This window comes from Macaca thibetana, chromosome 7 (assembly GCF_024542745.1).
Source record: "Macaca thibetana thibetana isolate TM-01 chromosome 7, ASM2454274v1, whole genome shotgun sequence".
Classification (NCBI taxonomy): Eukaryota; Metazoa; Chordata; class Mammalia; order Primates; family Cercopithecidae; genus Macaca; species Macaca thibetana.
The window spans coordinates 70,342,959-70,355,150 of NC_065584.1; the positions used below are offsets into that span (position 1 = coordinate 70,342,959).

General features: G+C 34.0%; 1 protein-coding gene across 10 annotated transcripts in view; it reads right to left on the reverse strand.

Annotated features, from left to right (window-relative positions):
* Positions 1-12,192, reverse strand: part of MIPOL1 (mirror-image polydactyly 1) — a 404,420-nt gene that overhangs the window by 172,855 nt on the left and 219,373 nt on the right. The gene's annotated exons all lie outside the window — the stretch shown is intronic.

The window sequence follows — 12,192 nt, forward strand, 5'->3', positions numbered from 1 at the left end:
CAGTATGACTTAACCTTTTCAATTCCTTCTCTGTGGGAAAAAAACAAATTCTGAAAGGGGAGAATGGCAGCAACCCTAAATGCTAGTGATACTTTATTAAAGGAGCATTATTGTTCCATCCTGCTATAATATTTCAGTTTTAAAGAACAGGTAATCAGTTTTTTTCAATGAGGTTCAACATAGTAATTTAAAAAGAATTTGCCACGCTCCCACCATCATTCCTATTGGATTTCAAACAACACCAAAAACAGTTTTCAACATAACTGAAAATCTGGCACTGGTAAGTCAGATTTTAGTATTGTTTATTCAAAGTTAAATTTTCATAAAATGGTTATCTTTCACTTTGCTTTAAGTGGTGTTTGAAAGGTAACGCAGAGCAAATTGTTGTCACAAACCTCACAAAGTAGGAAAACCACCAACAATTAAAAAGTAATAGAAGTTTGGAGCCACAGGTTCAGAATTTTGCTGAATTCACATAATTTCACTGGAATTGTTTTATTGTGTAAGAAGTCATATGAAAAATTGTAAAATCCTGATTATAGGAAAATTAATCAACATAATAAAAGTGAACTTTACAGAGTGCCACTTTTCTATTTTAATAATAGATAATTTTAAAAACATGCAGCAGTTCGGACCTTTGCATATAAGTTTTAGCATTAAGATTAATTTGTTCTCTGAACTGGTAAATTCTATCCAAGTGTTACCTTATAGCTAAATTTAAGATGTTTGAAAGCTTGCTTTAACATGCCATAGTCCATAATTAGAGATAAAACATTCTAAAAAATTAGGGAAAAGCATCTAAAGTAAAAATAGATGGCTGATTCTTAATGTCAAAGAATGAAAGCTTTTCCAATTTTCAGTATACCATAAAATGTGATTAAAATGGTAACTTGGAAGACACAGATACCCACTGTGACTAATGGCAGGTCAAAAAGAATCACACATATCACATTCAACTTTAAAAACTTCAGACTTCAAACGTGCATTTAAGGAATATCAAATACTGAACAGGTAATATAGATTTTACTAAATAAATATGTGCCAGTGCTACATCTATACAAATGCTGAAATAAAATGATTGTTTTGAAGTCTTTTACTTGGTACCTGTGCACAGAAATCAAAACCAAAACCAACCAACAAAACAAAAATTATTGTAGGAAAACACTAAAATGTAGTTTTTGCCTAGAATTTTTCTTTTTCTTTTTTTTTTTTTTTTTTTTTTTGAGACGGAGTCTCGCTCTGTGGCCCAGGCTGGAGTGCAGTGGCGGATCTCAGCTCACTGCAAGCTCCGCCTCTCGGGTTCACGCCATTCTCCTGCCTCAGCCTCCTGAGTAGCTGGGACTACAGGCGCCCACCACCTCGCCCGGCTAGTTTTTTGTATTTTTTAGTAGAGACGGCGTTTCACGGTTTCACCGTGTTAGCCAGGATGGTCTCGATCTCCTGACCTCGTGATCCACCCGTTTTGGCCTCCCAAAGTGCTGGGATTACAGGCTTGAGCCACCGCACCCGGCCTAGAATTTTTCATAATGAAAATGGGACTGTGATAAGTTTAAATTCCCATGCTTAAGGTATTATTGAAAATTTCACTTTCTCCTCCCACATTTAGTTGACCATGAAGACTTGGTGTTGTTTTATAACAGTTCACTCAATTTCTTAATTCCCAGCATCGAATTTTCTTCCTAGGCCCTAGTGATTATGTTCAAAGCTACTATAAACTTTCTGGCTTTACAATATCCTTACTTTATCACATATATGCTTATCTGGCAGCATTTCTTTTTTGGGAAATACTTTACCCTATGCTACAGTGATCTTGTTCAGTCTCTGTGGCTAGAGTGAATTTCATCCCCCATCACCTCAGGTATAAGATCCAGGTTGTCTAATTGAAGTACTGCATCCCACTAGCCCCAGAAGAAAATCGAGTCCTGACGATATCATTTCTACTCTTGGATTCACGTATGCCAGAAAACAGATCCAGATCTGCTTCCTGGACTTCCAGGATAGATAAAATCCTTTGTCGGGGGGTAAGATGGAGGGTGACTTAGGCTAGTTTGAGTTGGGTATCTGTTGCATGCACTGTTGAAATATTCAACCAATTTAAATGTGCTATTTACTTCTATAGTATTTCCTAGATTGATATTTATATCATATAATCCTATCATACTATACGTCAAAAATAAATGTCATATCAAAAATATCAAGGAAATAACAAACAAGATATTTTTCCTGTCTTTCTTTCTGGCATCCTATTCCCATATTTCTGACAATTACTTTTATAAAAACTGCATGTATTCATTTATGTGTATACTTGCAAAAATAAATGCATGCATTAAACAAAAACTAACAAAACTCAGTGTAAGAGAATATACAATATAAAGTAAATCTCCCACCTCCTACCCTCAGTACTACAAATCCCTTCTCCTGAGATTACTAGTTATCTGTCTGTTGTACCTTCTTTCAGAGATAGTTTGTACATATATAAGCATATATAGACACTTGCAAATAAATTATCCCTATTTACAAAATTGACAGCGCTTTATACACACTGTTATACACACCTTGCTTTAATTTTTTTTTCAAAAATTGCTATTTTGCTTCACAAAAAAAAAAAAAAAAAAATTCAGCCAGGTACAGTGGCTTATGCCTATATGGTAGCTCATGTCTCATTTCCCAGTGCTTTGGGAAGCTAAGGTGGGAGGATTACTTCAGCCCAGGAGGTTGAGACCAGCCTGGGCAACATAGCAAGACATCGTCTCTACAAAAAGTTTAAAAATTAGCTGGGTGTGGTGGCATGCACCTATAGTCCCAGCTACTCAGAAGGCTGAGGCAGGAGGATTGCTTGAGACCAGGAATTCAAGGCTTCAGTGAGCTAGGATCGCACCACTCCACTCCAGCCTGGTCAACAAAGTGAGACCCTGTTTCTAAAAAAGAAAAAAAAAATCCCTACCCCATTCCACGTATCACACTCATCAGTCACATCCCTTTCTTCCTTCCTAGCCCCAAAGAAAAACACTTTTATGAATTTGGGTTCATTATTTACAAGAATAGTTTATACTTTTACTATAGTATAAACATTTTACACAAGTATAACACTTTTTCTTCTTATAGTCATATTTTAAGTAAAATTTTATCAAAGTAAACATATATGCAAGTAAGTACACACATGGACTTTTCAATATCAGACTTATTGAGTCATAATTTGTACAAGGTAAAGATTTACCCATTTTCACTACATAGTTCTGTAAATTTTGACAAAGTTATCCAGGCTTGACACAGAATATTCTTGTTACCCCCAAATGGTCCTTGTGCAACACTGGAGTCAATGCCTTCTTTTCACACCCAGCCTCTGGCAATCAGTGATGTGATTTTTGTCCCTATAGTTTTTCCTTTTTAGGAAAGTCATATAAATGGAATCATACAGTATGCAGTCTTTTGAGTCTAGCTTCTTTTACCTAAACATAATTTTCTGAGATTCATCCACATTATTTCATGTATTGGTAGTTTATTCTTTTATATCACTGAGTAGTATTCAATTGTATGAATGTCTCACAAACTGTATATCCACTTACCTGTTAGACATTTGGCTGATTTCTAGTTCTTTGGCAATTACTAATAAAGCTGCTGTAAATATCTATATATAGGTCATTTCCGTGGAAATATAACTTTGTTTCTCTTGGGTAAATACCTAAGAGTGAAATTGCTGAGTCCTGTGGTAAGTGTGTATTTACACTTTATACATCTATATATCTACATATAGATATATAAAGTTATATATAAATAAACATATACTTTATTTAAAAACTCCCAAACTTTCTGTCTATAATGATATCACTTTAAAGCATCCATGCTTAACTACAAATCAATGCCACTTTTTGACCACCTACTATGAGTTAGGCATTCTTTCAAGTGTTTAAAATACATTACTATAGTCTATTCTCATAACCAACCTATGAGGTAGTTCCTATTATCCCTATTTTGCAAGATATAAAACATAGGTTTACAAAGCTTAAGTAATTTCTAATTATAACAGAGCTAGTGAACTCAAATAGAAATTCAGACCTGTTTGTTCCAAAATACATATTTTCTTTTTACACCACTGTACACATTATATATAAATTACTTAATTCCAGGTGTCACAATGGAATCAAACGATGATTTGATAACAGAGTTAATGACAATAATGAAAGTCCACAGAATAATCACAGTGTATTTTATACCTTCCGTGACTGAAAAATGGGTTGGTTAAGTAACGTTAAGCTAGTCTTATAGTTACCTATCTTGATATCAGTCTTGACTAATGCCATCTAAATAGGACAGCCATTTGTACTGGCACTGTATCAGAAATGAACTACACTGTTTCATTAGAGTTTAATTTAGTAACTCAGAATGACAAAGAAAAGACTCCACTGTTCACATCACTAAGCACTATTCTTAACCACTATTGTGGATAAACCACTTTTATCTCTCCTTGAGATCTTGTTATGTTTGGTTTAAATGTGTTTTTAATAGTTATAGTCTGATACAGTTAAGCCTTATTTTGGTAACTTCAAGACCATGAATAGAAATTGGTTTTTATCTTAGAACAGAGACATTTGATGTTATGTGTGATATCTGCTAAATAAAGAAGCATACAGTACAAATTAAATCACAGAAGCAAATAATTTTAGACTTGGAAAGGATCTCAGAGGTAATACGGAACCTTAGTTTTATAGAGGAAGAAATTGTTGCTAATACAACATGTTCAGGGAAACATTTGGAAATTGTGCAAGGTTTCATAGCTGGTTAGAAAGGAAGTTGGAACTAACAAGTATTCAGAAAACGTTGCTTATTTTACCATACAAGACCACATTTCAATATCGTATAATTTAATATGTGTGTTAGTTATTTTAATAGAGTTATTTCCAGAGTAACCATAAATATATATGATTGAGCTAGCACTATTAAACACATCCATAAAATATATAATGGTATATCTTCAAACAATACATCAAGTTAGACGATTGTTCAAAGAACATGACTACAGACCTACCAGGATTTTAATTTTTAACCTCAGAAGAAGGTTAAGAATCTAGTAGAAAAGAAACATAACTAAATAACTTGTGTAAGGATACCCAAAAAGTTAAAAGCTGTTTTCACAAGGATAAAAATGACCAGGTTTCAATTAAACCTCCACTTCACAGGAAGGCTTGGATTGCTTACCATTGTGTATTACCATAGTGTATTGTTCCCTACAGCTGATTCCTTAGAGGTTGTTCTATCTTGTCCTGATGTCATGTCTCTCTGTTTATCAGACCAGAGATAATGAGGTTCCTCAGTCAAAAGTAGTCATATATACACTGTCAAGTGATATATGAGATAGTCTGACATGATGAGAGAGAGAAGAAGAGTTTGTGGTAGATGAGAGTGAGAAGAAGAGTTTGTGGTGGAAGCAGAACTCAGAACATTCACAGGCAGAAACGGATTCATGGGCAGTGAGCAGAAGCCATGGAGGAGAGAAAGGCAGGGGAGAGAGACATATGCCAGAAAGACAGTGCAGCCATGGTGATTAAAAGCATAGTCTATGGAACCAGAAAGGCTGGGGTCACATCCTGGCTTCACCACTTACAAACTGTCCTATCTTGGCAAGTTAGCAAATCTTCATATGCCTCAATTTCCTCACCTACAAAGTGGAGTAACTGCACTTTATATCTTAGAGGGCTGATGTTAGGAAGAACTAAGTTAAAATCTGTAAAACACAACAGTGCCTGGGACATAGTAAATGCTTTAATAAGTGAACTAGCTGGATCACTCAGCAGATGAAGAAGCAGGAGACGTGCTGCAAAACAAGTAAAGAAAATAAAATCTAGTGTAGATCTGGCTGGTACCATGAAAACCTTTACACATAATGAAAGATGTCCAAGTCCCTGAGAGGTCTTGCTGTTTACAGTCTTCCTCATGATTCTATCTTCACCAGAAAGTCTTTGTTGACCAAGGTAAGTAGGAGAGTTTTCTTGTTCTTTGTCACAAATCATGTAATTTTCCTTCCCAACAAAATTAGTACAGTCACATACAGAATAATAACGCTTTGGTCAACAACGGACCACATATATGACTATAGTTCCATAAAAATATAACACTATATTTTTACTGTACTTTTTCTATGTATAGATATGTTTAGATACATAAATACTTGCTGTTGTGGCACAGCTGAATATGTTGTACAGGTTTGTAGCCCAGGAGCAATAGGCTACACCATATAACCTAGGTAGGCTATTCTACCTAGGTTTGTAGTAGGCTATACTACCTAGGTTAGTATATGAAATCACCTAAGGATACATACAGTGGATCCCCACTGTAAGTAACGCATGACTGTATACAAAATGTTGTATTCCTCAAGAATCCCCTTTTACTATGTGTCATAGGATTTCAGTGATCACTTGTGAAAACAGAATACATTTTAAAGACTTGATTTTAATGGATATTTTTTATTAAGTATAGTTTAGGTTGGATTCTCTTTATCATGAACACCAATACCAGAATTTATAATACTTTAAATATGTATAGTGATGTGTGATGTATAAGACTTGTACTATATTATCTAATTTGAGATAGTAGGAGCTTGAATACTTTCATTGAATGAATAAATGCTATTTCTACCGTTTCAGAAGAGAGGAAAATAAGAGAGAGATTATTAACTACGCAGATTGTCTGTTAATGAGGGGGCAAATTCTGGTCTTCTTTCAAGTCCTAACAATATACAGTTATACATAGACACAGCAAAATAGGAAGACATGCCAGACACTATTCTAAGTGCATTCTATATTCATATATCATTTCTCACAAGATGTTGTATAGTAGCTACTATTACTATTCTATTATAAAGATGAGGAAAATGTTACATCACTTACTTGTCAGCCAGTTAATCAATGGTGGAACAAGGGTTTGAACTCAGGAATTATGGCCCAAGTTTCTCCTTTTAACTGCTATGTTATAAATACTAGGCAAAATTTGGTGCTTTAAAAAAAAATCTGTGCTAATTTTTATCAATGAATTATATTACCTAATTTGATTTAAATAAATTGGTATAAGAATTACTTTTTTAAACATAACTCACACAGTTTAAGATGCCATCCAAGCCTTTCTTGGAGGCACATATATAGTTTTTGGATGTTAGTCCATTTAATGACAAAAGGTCATCTGTGGTGTTTCCCTCAACTTTACAGACACCTGGCAAAAAAGTAGTATTACCATTCTCAGAAATATTAGTAATAGTATATAATCTATTTTTAAGGAATAATGATGATGAGGATTTCTCTCTACTGCAATAACTAACTCCCAAAGAAGCCTATTCTATTTTGGGGGCAGGGGTGGCACAAGCTTCCAAGCATTTATCCATTTACACACATGCAGGTAAGGTAGAGGAAAAAAAATCTCTCTCTACTGGATCTAGCAATGATTCAGCAAGTGTTCTTCTGCCTGTTTTGCAAGTGTGTTTTTAAGACACTATTCTTAGTCAACTAGCCTGAGTTCCATTCTGTGCTTGTTTCCTAGTACTTGGCTTAATCTTGAATCCAGACCTCTGCCTGTTTACTTGGATTTGGTGTCTGCCTAAATTTATACCCTCCAAAGTATTGTATCACTTTGGCTTTTTCAAAACACTAAATACTAAGATACAGAGGCATAAACATGTAATTGTGCTTCTATATCAGCAAAAACAAAGAAGAAACCTTGAAGCAGTGAAAGATAAATGATTCATTATTTAAAAGGGATTCTCCATAAGATTAACAGTGAATTTCTTATAAGAAACCATGGAGGCCAGAGGCAGTAAGATGGAATATTCGAAGTAATGAAAGAAAAGACATGAAGAGATATTTCACAAGGGAAGACATCTACATGGCTGACAAACATGATACACATGCTCAACATCACTAGTTTTCCGGGACATAAGATTTAAATCCCAATATGCTGTCACTTCATCCACAATTGAAGAGGTAAAATTACAATGACTAACAATAGTAGGATATACTGGCTACGATGTGAAATTACTAGAAATCTCTCACATTTTGGGTAGGTGTATAAATTAGTTCCATGCTTTTAGGAAACGTTTGGACTACTGATCATGGATGGCCTATTATGAAAATATGTCATTCACTAAATTGGGAGAAGTCAACTTGTCTTTTCATGTGTATTATGGGTATTATTAAAGATTATGTCAGATTTGATTTTTAATAAAGTCATTAAAATTATAGGTTAATAATCCTTTATTCACAATACAAAAACCCCAACATTTCTGAAAACAAAAAAGAACTTTAAAAAAATTTTTGGCACTGAAATCAATTCATGTAAAACCTAGGTAAACTGATGTAAAGCTATTTATGGTCTTCCTTTATCTCACTAATTGTAAATATTTACATTTTGTTGCAGAAATACTGGGTTTGGTTAGTTTTTAACTTATATTTGACTCCCCCGCATTGTTGCAGGCCTTTGAAAGCCCGTAGCCTTGAGGCACTATGTTTATGGGATAAAACAGCCTAGTAAAAAAGCCTTTTAAACTAAGGTGTTTTAGGAAATGCCTTGTTTCCCAATCCCTCACTCCAACCAGATGTTGTTACTTGATCCTACCTGTGGTCTCATGCCCACATGTAATCTGGGAGGAGTTCTTATTTTGGGCATAATAGGCAGAATGTCTCCCAAAGAGGCCACATCCTATTCCCCAGAACCTGTGAATATGTTAGGTTATATGAAAAGAGGAGAATTAAGGTTACAGGTGGAATTAAAGTTGCTAATCAGGTGACCTTGAGATGAAGACTATCCTGGATTATCTAGGTAAGCCCAACGTAGTCACAAGTATCCTTTTAAGTGGAAGAGGGAGGCAAAGAATAAGAACCAGAGAGATAGCAGTGTAGGAAAGATTAAACTGGCCATTGCTGACCTTGAAGATGAAAGGGGCCCACAAGCCAAGGAACATGGATAGCTTCTAGAAGCTGGAAAACTTGAGACAACTTTAGGCATATCTTCTCATTTTCTTTATGGAGTTCTTTTTTTGCTATTGCTATTTGTTTCAATATTTATATTAATATTTATATTTAAATGATTAATACTATTAAAATACATTAATACTTATATTCCTTTTTAAACTATGAGCTCCTTGAGAGTTGGAACTATACACATATGCATGCTTTTATACATGGTACAAATAAAGATGTGTATTAAATATTTGATAATATTTAAATTAGCATAAACCATTCATGCTGGCATTTAAGGCCTTCCACAATGTGGCATTGAACTCTCTTTTATTCCTTCACATTCACTTTAGCCAAGGATCTGCCATAAATTCTGCCTAATTGTAATATTCCCTCCATCTAGAACATCAAATCTATGCCATGCTATCAAATCTACATCAATCCTTCAAGGCCCATTTTAATTATTACTTCTTACATAAAGTCCTTTCTTGATTATCTTCCCCACTCCAGAAACTTTTTCACCTGCAAAATCCTTAGTAATATTTTTTAAATTTTATTTTGTTTTACATGAATGTTTTATTATAATATACAAAAAGAAAAGTTCAGGGCTCAATGAATTTTCATAAAGTGAACACACCTGTTTAACAAGAAAACTATACAAACAAATACAATTATTTCCATCACCCTCAAACATCCTCATGCCTCTACCTAATCTTCACCTTCCCTAAAGGTAACCATCATCTTGACTTCTACTATCATAGATCAGTAGTGCCTGTTATTGAACTTTATATCAATAGAAGAATATAATATATATTCTTTTCTGTTTCTTTTTTTTGCTCAACATTAATCTGGTGAGATTCATCCACATTGTTTCTTGTTCCTTATTGTATACAATTATAACTGCTGTACAGTATATAATGAGCATAAATATACCACTATTTATTTATCTATTCCATTCCAGTGATAAACCTTTGGGTTGTTTTTGCCTTAGTGATTTTTAAAGCCTTTTTTTTTTTTATGACAGCTATCTCAACCTATCTTACATCACAGTTATTTACATACATACATATCAAGGTAGGGACTACATAGTAGTCCCAAAACATGAATGCCGTGCTCAGCACATACCAGATACTTGGTAGATATTGTTGAAGTATAGTATTACATATTATGATGCCACAATTAAAACAGATTAGTATTTCACATTTCCAAAGAGCTTCCACATTCATGTGAGATGATAGTACGTAATACCATGAGGTGGTTAAGAGCAAGGTCTCTGGAGTTAAGCAAGCTTGGGTTAGGCTACCAGCAATCAGCTTGAGGACTGAACAAGTTAAGGCTTCTGAACCTAAATTTTCTCATTGGTAGCATGAAAGTGATAATATCCATCTCACAGGATTATTATGTAATGATAAAAAGAGGTAACTTATTATCTCATATAGCCATATCAAAGTGAATATGTAAGCTATATAAGAGGCACAATTGAACCTTTGATGTGATATTATTATGAAGTAACTGATGTCTGTAAGGAACAGCACTGTACTAAGTGACCGGCGAATAAGGTGAGAAAGGACTTAGCTTAAACTATAAGTTCAAGCCATGTGGTAGTCTAGACTAGGAGTTATTAAGGATGATAAAATAAGTATTTTAGGCTTGTGGGCCACACAGTCTCTGGGACAAGGAATCAACTGCTATTGTAACAAGAAAGTAGTCATAGACAATATGTAAATGAACAGATGTGGCTGTGTTCCAATAAAATTTTATTTACAAAAACAGGCAGCTGGTCTAGAGGCCATAGTTTACCAACCACAGAAAACTAGAGTGGCCACAGGTTTACATAGAGCCCAGAATCTCTGGTGATCTTTACAAGCTTTTGGTTAGTTGTCAGATACCTGAAAACATGAGAAATGGAAAAACTGAGCACATTTTCAATACGCTTGGCCTGTCTAGAATGAACATGTTTCTACATGAAAGAAAATATCTAAAATACACGCTGTTCTAGAACAGGTTCTTTAGAGTAAATAATGGTAGAACGAGGAAAAAAGAAATTCACAGTGGTTATATGAGAGAAATCATGTGTTGTGTAGTATCATTGCATTGCAACAGGATCAGGGAGACACGACTTCAGCTATTAAATATAATGCAAAATAAACAAAATGTTAAGACCTCATAGCTTCAAATTGCATTTGATGTTAATATAGCTATAACAGCATTCTTTTGAACAGTGTTTTTCTGATATGTTTTTATATTTTTTAAATTTCAATCTATTTTATATGCCTAGGTTTAGATGTGACTCTTGTAAACAGCATATTTTCTCCAGTTAAACAATCTTTGTTTTTAAGTGGAACATTTGGTGCTTTGACATTTAAAGAAATTTCCAATAAATTTGGCTTTAAATCTATCATCTTCTTGTATGCTTTCTACTTTCCTCACTAGTTCTATGTTATATTTTTAAAATAAAACCTCTTTATGCTAACTTTTGAATTGATTCATTTATTATCATCCCATTTCTCCCTATTTACTTCTGAATGCCATACTTTCATTTTCTATTCTTTTAATGGTTATCTCAGAAATTACAAGATGTAGCTTGGCTCATAGAAAATTTAATATTAATACTCTTGGACAATAAGAGGAACTTAAAATCCTTTAACTCTATTTACTTGCCTCCTAATTTATTTGCTATTTTATAAATGTATTTTAATTCTTTTTACATAGTTTTAACCCCCCCCAAAATATTATTATTTTGTTGAACTAATATTCACTTCTATCAGTCACTTTTCTTCTGTGTTCCGATTCCTTCCTGGTTGGGAGGTTCCTTATAGAACCATGTACCTGTGTCTAAACAACAGCTCCTGAAAGTTTCTTTACTACAATTCTGAAATTGTAAAAATTCAGTTTTTAGTTGTCTGAAAATGTCTTTATTTCATATTCATTCTTGAGGGATATTCACGCTGGTATATAATTTTAAACAGGCAGTTATTTTCTTTTAGTACATTTAAAGCATTATTCTAATGTCTCCTGACTTCCACTGTTCTATGGAGAGGTCATGTTCAAGTCTAATTGTTGCTCATTTGAAAGGAATCTGTATTTTTCCTTTGGCTGGCTACTTTTATAATTTTATGTTAGAATGCTAGATGTTTAGAATTATTTCATGTTAGCATTCCTCAATTTGATTATGGTGTGATTGGGTTTAGATTTCTTATCTTGCTGTGGATAGGTATCTTCCATCAGTTTTAGAAAAATCTCAGTCATTTTC